General features: G+C 32.4%; 1 long non-coding RNA gene across 1 annotated transcript; it reads left to right on the forward strand.

Moving 5' to 3' along the window:
• Window positions 1-3,483: 3,483 nt before the first annotated feature.
• On the forward strand, window positions 3,484-6,717 carry LOC140637536 (uncharacterized). The gene is made up of 3 exons (XR_012034631.1): window positions 3,484-3,655; window positions 6,076-6,152; window positions 6,609-6,717. It is a non-coding gene; the product is annotated as an uncharacterized lncRNA (long non-coding RNA).
• Window positions 6,718-13,706: the final 6,989 nt, after the last annotated feature.

Consider the following 13,706-nt stretch of genomic DNA (forward strand, 5'->3'; position numbering starts at 1 on the left):
GCCTCATATTTAATGCAGGTCTTCTTCCTTAAGGGCCAAGATTTTCATCTGTTTTGTTTACTGCTGTATCTCTAGCACCTAGAACAATGCTGGCACAGAGGAACACTCAAATATTGTCTAATGAATGAATAAGAGAGTTATTCTTGCTAACCTTCAATTTTTGAATGAGTAAAATGTCCCCTTACCAAGGTGATTGTTCCAATCCACTTAGTATAACTGAGTAACAGTAAGTGATATCCTTTAGGTCTTTGTTGGCTTTTGGTATAACTAGATCATTCCTATTAAGACTTGTCCATTGCATTACAAGTCATGGCTTTAAAGTCTACACCAAGGATTCCTCTACTATCAAAACTTTCCCCTCTTTATCTTTTATGCTTTTTTTCATCTACTCTTGCCTGGATGGATGGATGAATGGATGGATAGATAGATAGATAGATAGATAGATAGATAGATAGATATAGAGATATAGATACAGATTTTCTAATTTTCCTTGGATATTTGTATTTAAAATAGAATATCTTTGTTTTATATCTTTCATAATATCTTTATTTGATATCAGTAACTTCTGACATCCCCATTCTTACCTGAAGAGTGCCTGGAGTAATTTTAAAATAATTTTAACCCTATGTCTACTCTCTTCATCATACACATCTATAAACTGTATATAAATATATGCTCATCTTTTTGTTCTTTCCTGTTCAATTAGAGGCAGTAGCTGACATAAAATTAAAAGGCCTGAGTAAAGAAGGTTAGAGTCTTACTTTGAAACACGAAATTTTAATAGAAACTCTAACTTTCTTTCAATTGTCTTATGACAAATTTTAATTGATTTCTTGCTTTCAAAGACAGAGAAGGAAAGGAAAGATGACATTTTTCCCAATCAGAGGTGGGGCATTTATTAGGAAAAATATCAAGTAATAAATATTCAATGTTGCTATCATGAAAATAAAAAGAAGATTATTGTTGAAGCCCCAAATTACAGTATATGGGTGATGATAATTTCAGGGGGCTCAGTTCTCTCATTTACTTTAGGAATAATGATATTGTCAGTACTATCATAACACTTGAAGTCAGCATACAGGAGTCTGTGAACTCTATCCTGCCATTTACCATTTTAAAAATTCTATGAGATACCTACCAGAGGGTATACAATACTATTTTGTTGGCATTTACTTCTAAGTTCCTATTTGGCTTAACTGGAACACTGCTTTTACCACTTTAAATTCAATCCTAGGTTAGAAACTTTTATTTAAATTAGAGTTACCACAGAAGTCAAGAGCATAGCTTGGGAATGAAAACTAACAGGATTGAAATCCAGGGTCTGCCACTCTCTAGTTGATTAACCTTAGGCCTATTAAGATCGGAGCCTATTTCCTCTTCAGAAAAAGGAGGATACACTGGATTGTGGAAACAGAAAATACAGTAGCATGTAAGTATTTACCAAAGTAATGAAATATACTATGTGCAATTATGAAAGAAATAAAGCTCTTTTAATCAAGTAATCTCGTCTTTAGCCTTTTATCTCAACAACAGGGGAAAAAGTGGAATGGGGTGGTTCAATGAGAGCATTTCATGTGAAAGTGATTCACAGGTGAACAGAGGACTTAGCCAATCCAGTTTTAGGTGTATATCTTTGCTCCTCACCCTATAACACCTCTACCTAACTAAAGATTGGCTCGGTTGTGGATATCATTGAAGACTTTTCATCTTTGATTTCATCGTGAAGATGGAGTGGGATGAATAGGCATGTATTCCTAAGGTCTACTAGAAAAGCTGCATCTTTGACTTCTTCTGCTCTGAGAACCGTTTTGTTTTTATCGGTGCTATGTACCATGAATGTAAATAATTTGTGGATTTATTATGTGTTTTTTTCTCATTCTTTCTACTTTTCCTAATGCATTCCAAAGACATAAACAAGCCTAATATAAAGACATGGCCTCCCTCTAACTCAGGAAAATCTCTACGTATACAATTGGGCCCATCTAACCATCTAACTGTCAAATGACAGTTAAACCACCCCCCACTTCCCGACAAGTTAATCAGTTAACATATAGGAGTGAGTTTTTTTGTGAAGAAATCCATGATGTGTTTGGCTACTGTCAAAGTAATAACTTCTAGGACGATCTTTGTAGCTGTGGTAAGTACTACGAAAAGCCATGAAAATTTCCACGTAGGCTATAAGGAGGAGAGCATTTGATGTGGAGCCTCACAGACCTGGGTGTGAAATTCTAGTCTGTCTCCTATTTGCTCTGTAAGTAATCTTAAGTTATTCAAACTGTCAGAGACTTAATTTCCCTTTTTGTGAAATGGTAGTGATATCTTCACTGGATGGTTCCTATGATTTAATAAGATAACAAAAGCATAGGGCTTGGCACATGGCTTGTACTTAATCATTTTTCTTATTTTTCACCTTCATCTTAAGCTATGATAATTACTACTTACGGAACTCTTTCTTTTATGCGAATGCCTTCAAAGACAAGGTACTAACTTGACAATTTAATGACCTTAGGAAAAAAATTCTAGCAACTTTGAAGTAGCCAAAATGACATACATTATTTAGAATCAAACTCACTTTTGTGAATTCAGAGCAGGAATCTGAATTTTCCAAGCTGTATTGCTCAAATATACTCAAATAATTTTGAGCAATGTGAATAGGAGAAACAAAGAATACAATACAATTTATATTTTATTTATAGTCTTGCTCTAGCCTATATTATCTTTTATTTATAGTCTTGCTCTAGCTCTTGTAATGTAGGTAAGAAAAAATGATTTCCACTTAAAAGGCATAATTGTCTGGTAACATAAATTGAGTCTCTACATAGGTTCATTAATGATGGATTCTGTCGAGATTTTTGTAATCACTATATTTTCATACATGTCCTCAGTCTTCTGCGGCCTATTAAATGCTATGTTTGAGGTTCCAAGGCTAGACAACAACTCCATTGATATTTGAGCCAACCTGTAATTTATTTCAGCATTCCTACTCCAAAAACTTACTCAATAAATACTTGTTGTGTGTCTAAGAGGTATAATAAAGTCTACCATTAACTGTAATCAAATATCAGTTGGATGGATACAACATAAGACTTATCTTTGCAATCAATATTTAATAAAATGAAGCAATAATTTTTTATTTGAAATAAATATCCCTTTAACATTATGAGTTTCTCTTGAGAATTTGTCAGATTATTAGAAATATGAGTTCTTTTGAATACTCATAATGAAATATTTATTTGTAGTATCAAGGACTGGCAAACTTGTCTACATACTAGGTTTATGAAATCTATCAAACCATGTTTAAGATGTTTCCATTTCATAAAACCTAAAATAGGCTTGGCCAAGTCCCCCATCGCTTAATTTCACGCTTGTATTTATGTAAGTTTAACGCTTGTGTGTTTGATTCATTTACAATTAAATTATTCAAATGTTGCTTTTAAAATTATTTATTTTGTTCTTAGGTAATGTCTTTCTTTTTAGGAGCTCAAAGCACTCTATAAATGTTAATGGACATTTTCACAATACCCCTATGAAGGAGAAGGCAGTGAGTTCTGTGAATTTCACTGATGTCATTTTTCAAGGGACCAAGAAAATGTTAACACATCAAACCTCAGGGTCTTAGCAGTGCTTGGCCCTAAAAGGAATGTCACATAATTAAGTAAGCAGATTTCACTCTGATTTCTTCTTTGTTTAAAATCAGAATAATTCTAAAAATGGTACAAAATTGATTAGAGAAGTTACCATATGTTTAGTGGTGGGTAAGTAAGATAATCCATTTCCTATTTTCTTCTCCCTTTGTTCACTATTGATAGTCATGACCGCTAATCTTTCTCTTCCCCCAACTTTCCAGATTAAGAAGTAGTTCATAATCCTCCTTTATAAATATTTCCCAGGAGTATATGCTTCTTTAAAAAGTTTGGGGGAAAAATAAATAAATAGTTTGGGGAAAAAATTAAACTGAATAGATATCTAGTGACCAAGTTACTGAATATAACTGAAATCAGTGTTAGTGAAAATGACAAAAACAGCAAGACCTTTCATACTTTCTGTTACTAACACAATACCTACCATGTGCTGGGAATTTTTTTTAAGTATTTATGAATTGCACTAAATTTATTACACTACACAACATTCCAGACATCCAACATGCCTTTGATAAATAAGGTAAATTGATAATTAATGTTACATATACTTGCAGAATTCAAATGGTTACTTCATACGGAGTATTGCGAATAATATTTCTGAAGTTAGCAGAATCTACAATTTCACTTTAAAAAAATGTTTAAGATTGGTTCCTGAATGATACATAGATCTTGTAGAACAATAGAACTTATATGATTTTCTATACTTAAATTTGACTTAAGAAAAATACACTCTTGAGTGCAAAAGAAATCTGAATCATACGAGTTACGGTTGTGATTATCAAACAAAGAAAGGGGCAGGCAATCACTGAATTAGTGTCCAGGGAATATTTCACAGTTTATAGGAAAGAAAAAATGACCCAAACAGTCATTCATAAAATCCAAAGCCATTGCTAATATTATAATAAAATAACCTTCAAAAATAAAAACGATGTTTTAGAATAGTAATATTTAAAGAAAACTAAATTTCCTGGGCCTCAAAAATTAAATTATCTAAATTTGGCTAAGGAATGTTGGAGGACATCCAATGATCATCTCCATCCTCTGCGGTGATTTTTGACTCAGTCTCAAATTATCTCTTTTCTTGTTAGAAAAAAATTGTTGAAATGTATCCTATGAAGATGATCTATTTTTTGTATTCCTGTTCTGTAGTCCATGATTCTTAATTGCCACAAAAATATCTTTTGACTAGATTTCTCCTGTGATTTCCTTTATCTATAATCTTTATTTTATATGCATGTATGGACTCTATAATGCATATATTTTTATATAAAACTAATATATATGAACATAAGGGGGGAAAAGTAATTGAACACTTAGGCCATCTATTTCTCATTAAATTTCCTATCAGCACTATCTTTGTTACAATATTCTTGCTTTGAAATTAGGTGAATAATTTCAAAGGTGAGGCTTAGAGTGTAAAGCAACTTGATCATGGCCACGCATCTTAAAAGTGCTAAAATCTGGATTTAGATCCAAAACTGTCTAACATTAGAATATATAACAGTAAATGTATATCACAGAAACCCAGCTTCTTGTTGATGAATGTGCAAGAGAGAAAAATTAGCTTTTTTTATGAGTTAATATCAGGAAATAATTAACTGATTAAGTTAAATATATTATCTCAGGAAAAAAAAGACAATGAATTATAACAATAAAGATTAGAATTTTTTTCAGTAGAAATCTTACTTAAAAAAAATATTCTTGTAAACATAATTGGGCACACATCAAAATATCATCAAGGTTATTAGAAACCATTGTTATCATGAAATAAGATAAAAACTAATTTTGCTAAATGGAATCAACAAGGTCTTTAAACACAATTATATTTAAGCCATAATAGGAGCACCGAGCTGTTTTATGAGGCAATAATCTGGTTCCCGCGTGGATACACTATAAGGCTGAAGGCTGGTTAGAGTGTTTTGCAATAAGAGAACTGGATTATTGCCTCGTAAAATCGTTCGGCACTTTTCTCATTGTGATTATTCTACAAGTCTTTGAGAATTCACTTTTAAATAAATGTCAGTATACAAGTAAGTACTTATATAGAAAGAAAACTATGACAAAGAAATAAAGTACTGGAAGTACATATTATCCTTTGTAAATAATAAATAATCTTTAGGCCTAAAGAAAGTAGTTTTTCATAAGGTGATAATGGTAACCATTCTCAATCTTCAAGAATTTTTAGATTCAAAAAAAATCTTTCTCCTAATTTGTTTACCAGCCTCCACAAGCAGGTAACAAAGTATTTATTTGGGATTTATTGTATTTATAATGGGTTCATTTTCTTCATATGAATCTAGTATTTATAAAATTCTATCACTTTAGTAATGTCTATCATTTAAAAATCATCTTTAGCTAATATTTCTGAAATACATTTATGTGTTCAAAAATAGGACTTGGGCTTAAGAAAAATCAAATGTACTTTATTTGATAGGTCAATGGCCTTTGCTGTCAAATGGAATGCTCCATGTCTATGGATAAAATTGCTACAAAATTGTGGATCTATGATCAGTAAGTCATTTCCCCATAATTATTCACTTATCTCTCAGTCACATAATATACCCCCTTGCCCTGGAACACTGCAAAAGTATCAAATTATGAAAACTGGCTCAAAATCCAAGGCCTTATATGATCCAAGTCAAGTCCAAAAGCAGCTCCTCTTGATCCATAGAAGTATGAACTAAAATAGTAAATAACCTGTCCTCTATATATTCAACATCCAGTGATGAGATGAGACCAGCTTAAAAAAACAAGAAATTGGGGCAGCCTAGGTAGCTAATCTTAAAATAAAACAACAAAAAATTTTAAAAGGAGGGGGAAATAGAAGGCTTAAAAAGCAACTAGTTCATAACAATTCAGTAATCTTACAAATACTACCAGATTCTCTTCCTCTGGGGTAAAGAATGATCCTTTACTAGGCCTACTTCTCTACCCTCGGTGTAGATCTCCACTCTGTTCTCTTTGCAGCATCCCTTATCATCAACCTTACTTGGCCACATCTGAAAAGGATAAGGGAGTCTCTGTCCTTCCAATAGAGGAGATTTCCTAGTCCGTTTTCTGCCTGGCAAAAGGTGGGTACATGATTTTTTCAATCTTCAAAAGTCACAGACTTTTAGTCCAGAATAGTAATAGAGCTCTGTTAAAAGTTTAGATTTTCAAAAATATATTATGTTTGTTTCCAATGAACTCCTAAGCCCCAATTTTTTTGAAACACTTTTTATTTTTTTAAATATTTTTTAAAGATTTTATTTATTTATTCATGAAAGACAGAGAGAGAGAGAGGCAGAAACATAGGCAAAGGGAGAAGCAGGCTCCATGCAGGGAGCCCGATGTAGGACTCGATCCCGGGACTCCAGGATCACGCCCTGGATGGAAGGCAGGCGCTAAACAGCTGAGTGACCCAGGGATTTGCTGAAATGCCTTTTAAAATGCATTTCATACCAACCAGCTTATGCTATCAACATTTTGCCATAAAACCTCTTTGTCCAACACTACAAAGTTATTAGGTTCATTTTTTGCCTTCCAGATCATTGTAGGTGATAAATTTACATAATTCACCACTGTGTAACAAAGTCCACAACTCCCCCATAATGGTTTCATCACTGTCTGTCACATTTACCCAAAGCTGATGCCAGGTATTTTCAATCTTCATTAGGTTAGCAACCCAATCCTATAACTAGTTGGGTTTAGTCACATTTCTGCTACAAAAATGCTGCATAACATAACCCCCCCAAATATCAGGGAATTTCAACAGCTATCTTTTATGTTTCTTAATCATGGGTCTGATAGTCATCTGGAGCAAGATGATCTCAGGTAGAACAGATGCACAGGATTCCAAGCCAAATCATACAAGTATTTTTACTTCTTCTTCTAATGCCCATCACCTTGAACAGTCCATTGTTTATGAGTAGGGGTGTCTCCTTCATCTACTTGATGAACCACAAGGCCACAATGTAAAGAGTCTAAATTTGTAAAACTAGTGCAAGAGGGTAGGTAGGAATTGCAATAAAAACATACATTTTAAAGGAACTGATGATAATCTGCAGTTATAGTGAAAGACTAGCAAACATCTGACCAGAATAAAATATTAGATTGAAAAATGTAAGAATGCAGAGGATTAAAAATATCTTAGTTTATGTCATTTAACTAAGAGAGCATACAGATTTTTTTCAACAAAAATTATAAACATAAACTTAGTCATGTTCAAGGAACAAAACCCTCAGTAAATTGTGAAACCTATAAATTGTAGAGGCCACATTCTTTAAACAATGTGAATGTAATGAGTGTTGACAAAAAAGGAAAGCATGTAAAACAACAACTGAGTACACTTGGAAACCAAGGAAGAAACCTACTTAAATAACTCTTAGATCAAAGATAAAATATAAATAGAAGTTATATCCTATTTAGAAATAACTGAAAATAAGAGGACTCATCAAAACCCATCAAGGCAACCAGAATGTTTACCAGAGGCAACTGTGTAATCATAAATGCTTTGTTTAGGAAGCATGAAAGACTGAAAAAAAATCAAAATAAGCTGTTAATTCAAGAAACTATGACAATAACCAAATTAACTCAAATAAGAAGACGGAAGAAATTAATGAAGATGTGAGATAGAACTTGAAACATGGGACAAAAGAGGACTTGATCACAAAATTAAAGCTATATTATATACTGCTTAATACACATAAATTTGAAAAATCCAAATTAAATGGAACTTTAATAGGAAAATGTAAATTCACTAAATGGATTTAAATATATTAAACAGTCAGTAAGACCATAGGAAAAAAAACAAAGATTTCCAATGCTTGATTTAAAGATAGCATAATATAAACCTCAAACTGGATTTTAAAGATTTTATTTTTATTAATTAATTAATTTATTTATTTATTTATTTATTTATTTATGGGAGAAAGAGAGAGAAAGCATGCAAGCAGAGGGAGGAGCAGAGGGAGAGGTACAAGCAGACTCCATGCTGAGCAGGGAGTCTAACGTGGGACTTGATCCCACAATCCCTGAGATCATGACCTGAGCTGAAATCCAGAGTCTGCCACTTAACCGACTGAGCCACTCAGGTGTCCCGTCAAACTGGATTTTAAAATTATTATACACAAGCACAAAATATAAATGAACCTCACATATAATCATATGTATAAAAATTTTAAATATTAGAAAATTAACTACAATAGTATACTAAAAGATTAACACATCGTGACCAAATATCATTTATCTCAGAACACAGAAGGAGGGCTCACGACATTGTTCAACATTAAGTTTTGATTCAGAGTTTAAATGTGTAACATGATATGACCATTTAGATGAAAGTTTTTAAAAATTGGTTAATCAAAACTCAATAAAGTTTTCTTTAAAAAATGTATCAATAAAATTAAAATGTCATTTTAAACTAAAAATGAACACATGCATTTTCCATATACACAGATGCAGATGTACGTATACACACACACACACACACCCCTAAAGAGACAGAAAAAGAAAACTTAATTTTAAAGGAAATTTGGTAGAACATGAAGTAAAATCAATTGCCAAAAATAAACTATTAAAAAGCATTTTTGTAAGCAAGACAGGTAAGCCATCAGCTATTGCTACTGACCCAAACAAACCACACAAAATTTAATTCAAAATCAAAACAAAAATACAAGAGATCTATAATTTAATAAAGTTGTATAAGACTAAATGAAGAAATCTATGAAACCTAGACAAAAAAGAGAAGCACAGTCTCGGAAGGAAAGACATAATTTTAGAGAGATAACAGATTCTCAAAATAACCTACTAATTCAGTGCAATCCCAAACAAAACTCTAAAAAAATACTTTCCAGTTTGACAAGCTGATGGTAAAACTGTCTGGAATATGAAATAATAAGAATTCCAAGAAAATTATTCAAAAAGAAGAATATGAGGAAGATCTCCTTATTATCTGTTACAAAACATGCCATAAAATCATCTTAGTACTGGTGAAATGGGACAAAGTGGAATAGACTAGAATAAAACTGAGGAAAACATCCCATTGAATCTAGAAACAATAAAGTTGCCATTTCAAAAACCATTTATTGGGGATCAAGCTCTTTTTTGACAGTGACTATCCACTTGTGAAATATACACAAAATACATAGAAATTTTCCTCAGAGGTATTTGAACTAAATGTACAAAATTAAGCTCCAAATATCTAATATAAAATTGAATATATTTATAATTTTTAGTACAAAAGATCTTAAAAGATACAAAAGGAATCAAATACAAATACATAAAAGAAAAATCCATAGATATGCCCACTGAATATTTTAATACTGCTGTGTGACCACAGACATAATATTAAAAAGTTTAAGAAAATGTTGGTAAATATTTTAAATATATTTTTCTACCTCTCTAATATTTAGGGAAAGCTATTTTAAAAAATACTTTTTCACCAGGTTTGCAAAATTTAAGAGATTTGAAAATACCTGGTGTTGGCAAATGTGTACGGAACTGAGCTCTGTCGTGTAGTTTTGGTTCAAATGGCTTTTCCATTGAGAGAAATTTGGCTGTAATTGCTGGATCCAGAAATCCCCCTTCTAGTTTCTATTATAGATAACCAATTACATGTTTCTGCAAAGACACAGATAGAAAATTGTTCATCGCAGTACTGATTGCCATGCCAAAGAATAAGAAACACGGCAAATGCCTATCATTTGGGGAATGTTGAAATAAATAAAGGTACATCAATAAATAAACAGTATGTAGTCATTAAAATTAATGAGATTGGTATATAAATACTAACCTTGAAACATGTCTTTGATATATTGCTAACTGTAAAAAGCAAGTTGCAGACAACTATGCAAAGCATGGCCCACTCCTTAATGATGAAATATGTAGATGCAGGTATGGAGTGTATGTGTATATAAGAGTGTGTATCCTTACTACAGTGACACTCAAGTAGTAGAAAACATTTCATATTCTTTGTTAAATTTTATTTCCAGTATTTCTTAATTGCAAAGATAAGGGATTATTTTAAAAGCCCAAATCTATGCTAAGCCTGGTTCTGTAATAACTGCTGAGATCATTTTTCGAATGAGCATTACATTTTCTGTGTGCAGTATAAATTCAACTATTACTAAACATATTTCTATCTAAAGATCTAAATTAGATATTAATTTTTAAATTGATACATTTTATTCTCCTCTCGTCACTTAAAACAAAGCCAATGCTTTCTCCTGTGGTAAAAGCAGAAGGTAGAAATTTCTTTCCTGTGTTCTTTAGAATACTTCAAATTCATTTTGATGAGAATATATAGTGGTTTCATTTGAAATCTGATGAACAGTATTAGCAACGCTAATGATAACCTATGAGACTGAGACACCAGTGAAATAAATATGCTTATTTAAACTCCTTCTAAGAAATGGTCATTTTGATATATTTGCCAGATCACTCAATTACTAGGGAAGTCTGTAAAATTATTCTAGGAAAGTTTGTCCTGCAATATGATTATGCCTGTCTCAAGTCAGGGCCTCAGAACTTGTCCATTAAGAGGTTGATCATTTTATACCATTATTTTTTGTTGAATTATAAAAGTCACTGCTCTTCATATGACTTTGTCTTTGGTCTCTTAAGACACCAATCCCTGTTGGTATGGATACTTGTTTCTACAAATGAAAAGTCCTTAGGATGTTTCTAGGTAACGTCAGTGTTGTCACATTAACAACCTAACTTAGAGCTAGAGAAGGAAAGGTCTATGCATAGTATTTAAAATTACTCACTTTTCAAAAACCAAGAGGAAAATTGACAGTAAGCTGAAAAGACAGAATGGACTTTGAATCAACAGTTTTACCAGTAATCTGCTATTATCGCTTGTAGAACTAATAGAATTTGGTAAGCTGAGTTTGAGGTTATCCTAGAACTGCTGTCCTTAACTTTCCCTACATATGAGACCTGTCAGTTTGTCTGACACGAGCCTAACCAAAACAAGTAAACTTGGAACCGTAGCTTCCTCCATCCCCACCCCCACCTCCCTCACTCTGGAACCCAGTTCTTGGGCTAACGGCAGATGTCCTAGGAAATCACACCTGTCCTTCCCAGCCCAAGTCCAAATCCAGGCCCTTTCTTAACAGAAGTTCAGGTAGTCACCAATAATTATTTGGAGTTTACAAAGAGATTGAAGTATTGGCCAATTCTGCTCTACGTAAACATTGAATTTTAACCATTTTTATTGCTCACTTTTTTCCCAAGACAATCATACATATTCCTGCTAATATACTTGTGCTCCCTTTTCCACCTTTAAAATGTCTTCTTTCTACATTTGTGTCCATTCAAATCATCACTATCTTTCAAGGTGCAGCACATGTCTCACCTCCTTCATGAAACTTCTCAACGGTCACAGTGACCTCCAACTCATCAGAAGACTTCCTTCAGCATTTCTCACACATAGTAGGGAGTTGACATTGTCAAAAACTTTGTTAATTATCTAACTTATGAATAGCACTATCATATAAAACATGCTCAATAAAACAGTAAAGACATCAACAATAATTAGTGATTTTAGGTTTTTAACGATTTTAAGTGTAGGTTAAAAGACATTACTGAAGCTGATTTTTTTTTTAGCAAAGAACAAATCACTTTTATTATTTTTTAAAAGAGCAATAAACTAGAAGAGGATTTCAAAAACTATTCATGATAATTATAAAAGTACAAATGACATTTCAGAACTTCATTTTAAAAAATATCACTTGTCACATAGCAAAATATATTCCAATTGGATTTAACATTCAAATCAAGTTAGAAATGTTACTTTATAAATTTTCTAACAAATTGCTTCAGCTGCTTGCCAGTGACCAACAACCTCTTAAATCTCCTGGTTTGGAGCATGAAGGCTACCTGTTTGCTTTACAAGTTTGGTAAAGATCTGTTTATTCTAAATTAATTCTCCCTGAAAAATACAGTATTGTGTACATTGTAAAGGCATCATACTGCCATTTTGTCCAATAGAGAGCAGAAATAAAGTGTATTTCAAGAAGACTTTCAAAATGGGGGGGTGAATAAATTCTTAAATATTAAGAATTTGCATAGTTTACATATTTGAAATACTAATTAATGGATTTAAAACTGTTTAATAAAATACTGGAATTTCACTATTTTAAAGATAAGCACTGAAGATGTAAAATTCAATGTATTAAACTTTATACTATATTTAACAGCAAGATAGAGAATCCGCAGCAGAGAGAGATGTTCATCTTGTTCCCCCACAAAGGATTTAAGTCCTTAAATCTTTAAAGTCCTTTGTGTCTATAGTCTTAGCCTAATTTTCAAAAACTTTAAAATGTGACTCTCGTAGGGAATGAATACATGCCAAAGACTTATGTAACTTATTAATGAGGAAACATCAAGATGGTAAGACCAATTCAAAGAGTATTTGAGAAACAGATGTATACAGCTAATGAGGAAAGTCATGCTGTAATAAGTTTGCTCAGTTGATGATAAAATTGGTTAATGTCCTAAAGGACAATGCAACCGTAGGCATGCAACTAATTCTACACATGGCAGAAATGATTTGCATTTCTACTGTACAAAATCCACAAGTTTGAATAAAATATAACAACATTTAGCTCCTCATCAACAGAACATCAAACAAAGGCACAATCTCCTAAGGAATAAAATAAATAGTCATTGAAAAATCCTGTTAGACAGTATGCCAGTATGACATTGAAAGATACACAGTCAAGCTTAAGCCTCATTTTAAAGTTTTGGATATTTTTCTTAACACTAAGAAACATTGCTTTTGTACGTCACTTCATTGTTTGATACCACTAGCATTTTGAATTTGCTTTTTATTAGAGCAAAAATCTTCCTCTCACACACATACACATACACAGAGAATGAGAGAGAAAGAGAAAGCTCTTTTGGCTTGTTATCATCATCTTATGAGAACTTTTCCACAAATAGGAATGTCATGTACCAAGAAGCAATGTGAAGATAAGGATTCTTAATTGCTCTCAGCCACCAGTTCTGGAAGTCTCAGCAAAATCACCATTTACTTTAGGTTTTGAATCTTCAGGATCACTTGTAAGTTGTGCAAAGAAA

The sequence above is a fragment of the Canis lupus genome, chromosome 8, assembly GCF_048164855.1.
Source record: "Canis lupus baileyi chromosome 8, mCanLup2.hap1, whole genome shotgun sequence".
NCBI classification, from domain to species: Eukaryota; Metazoa; Chordata; class Mammalia; order Carnivora; family Canidae; genus Canis; species Canis lupus.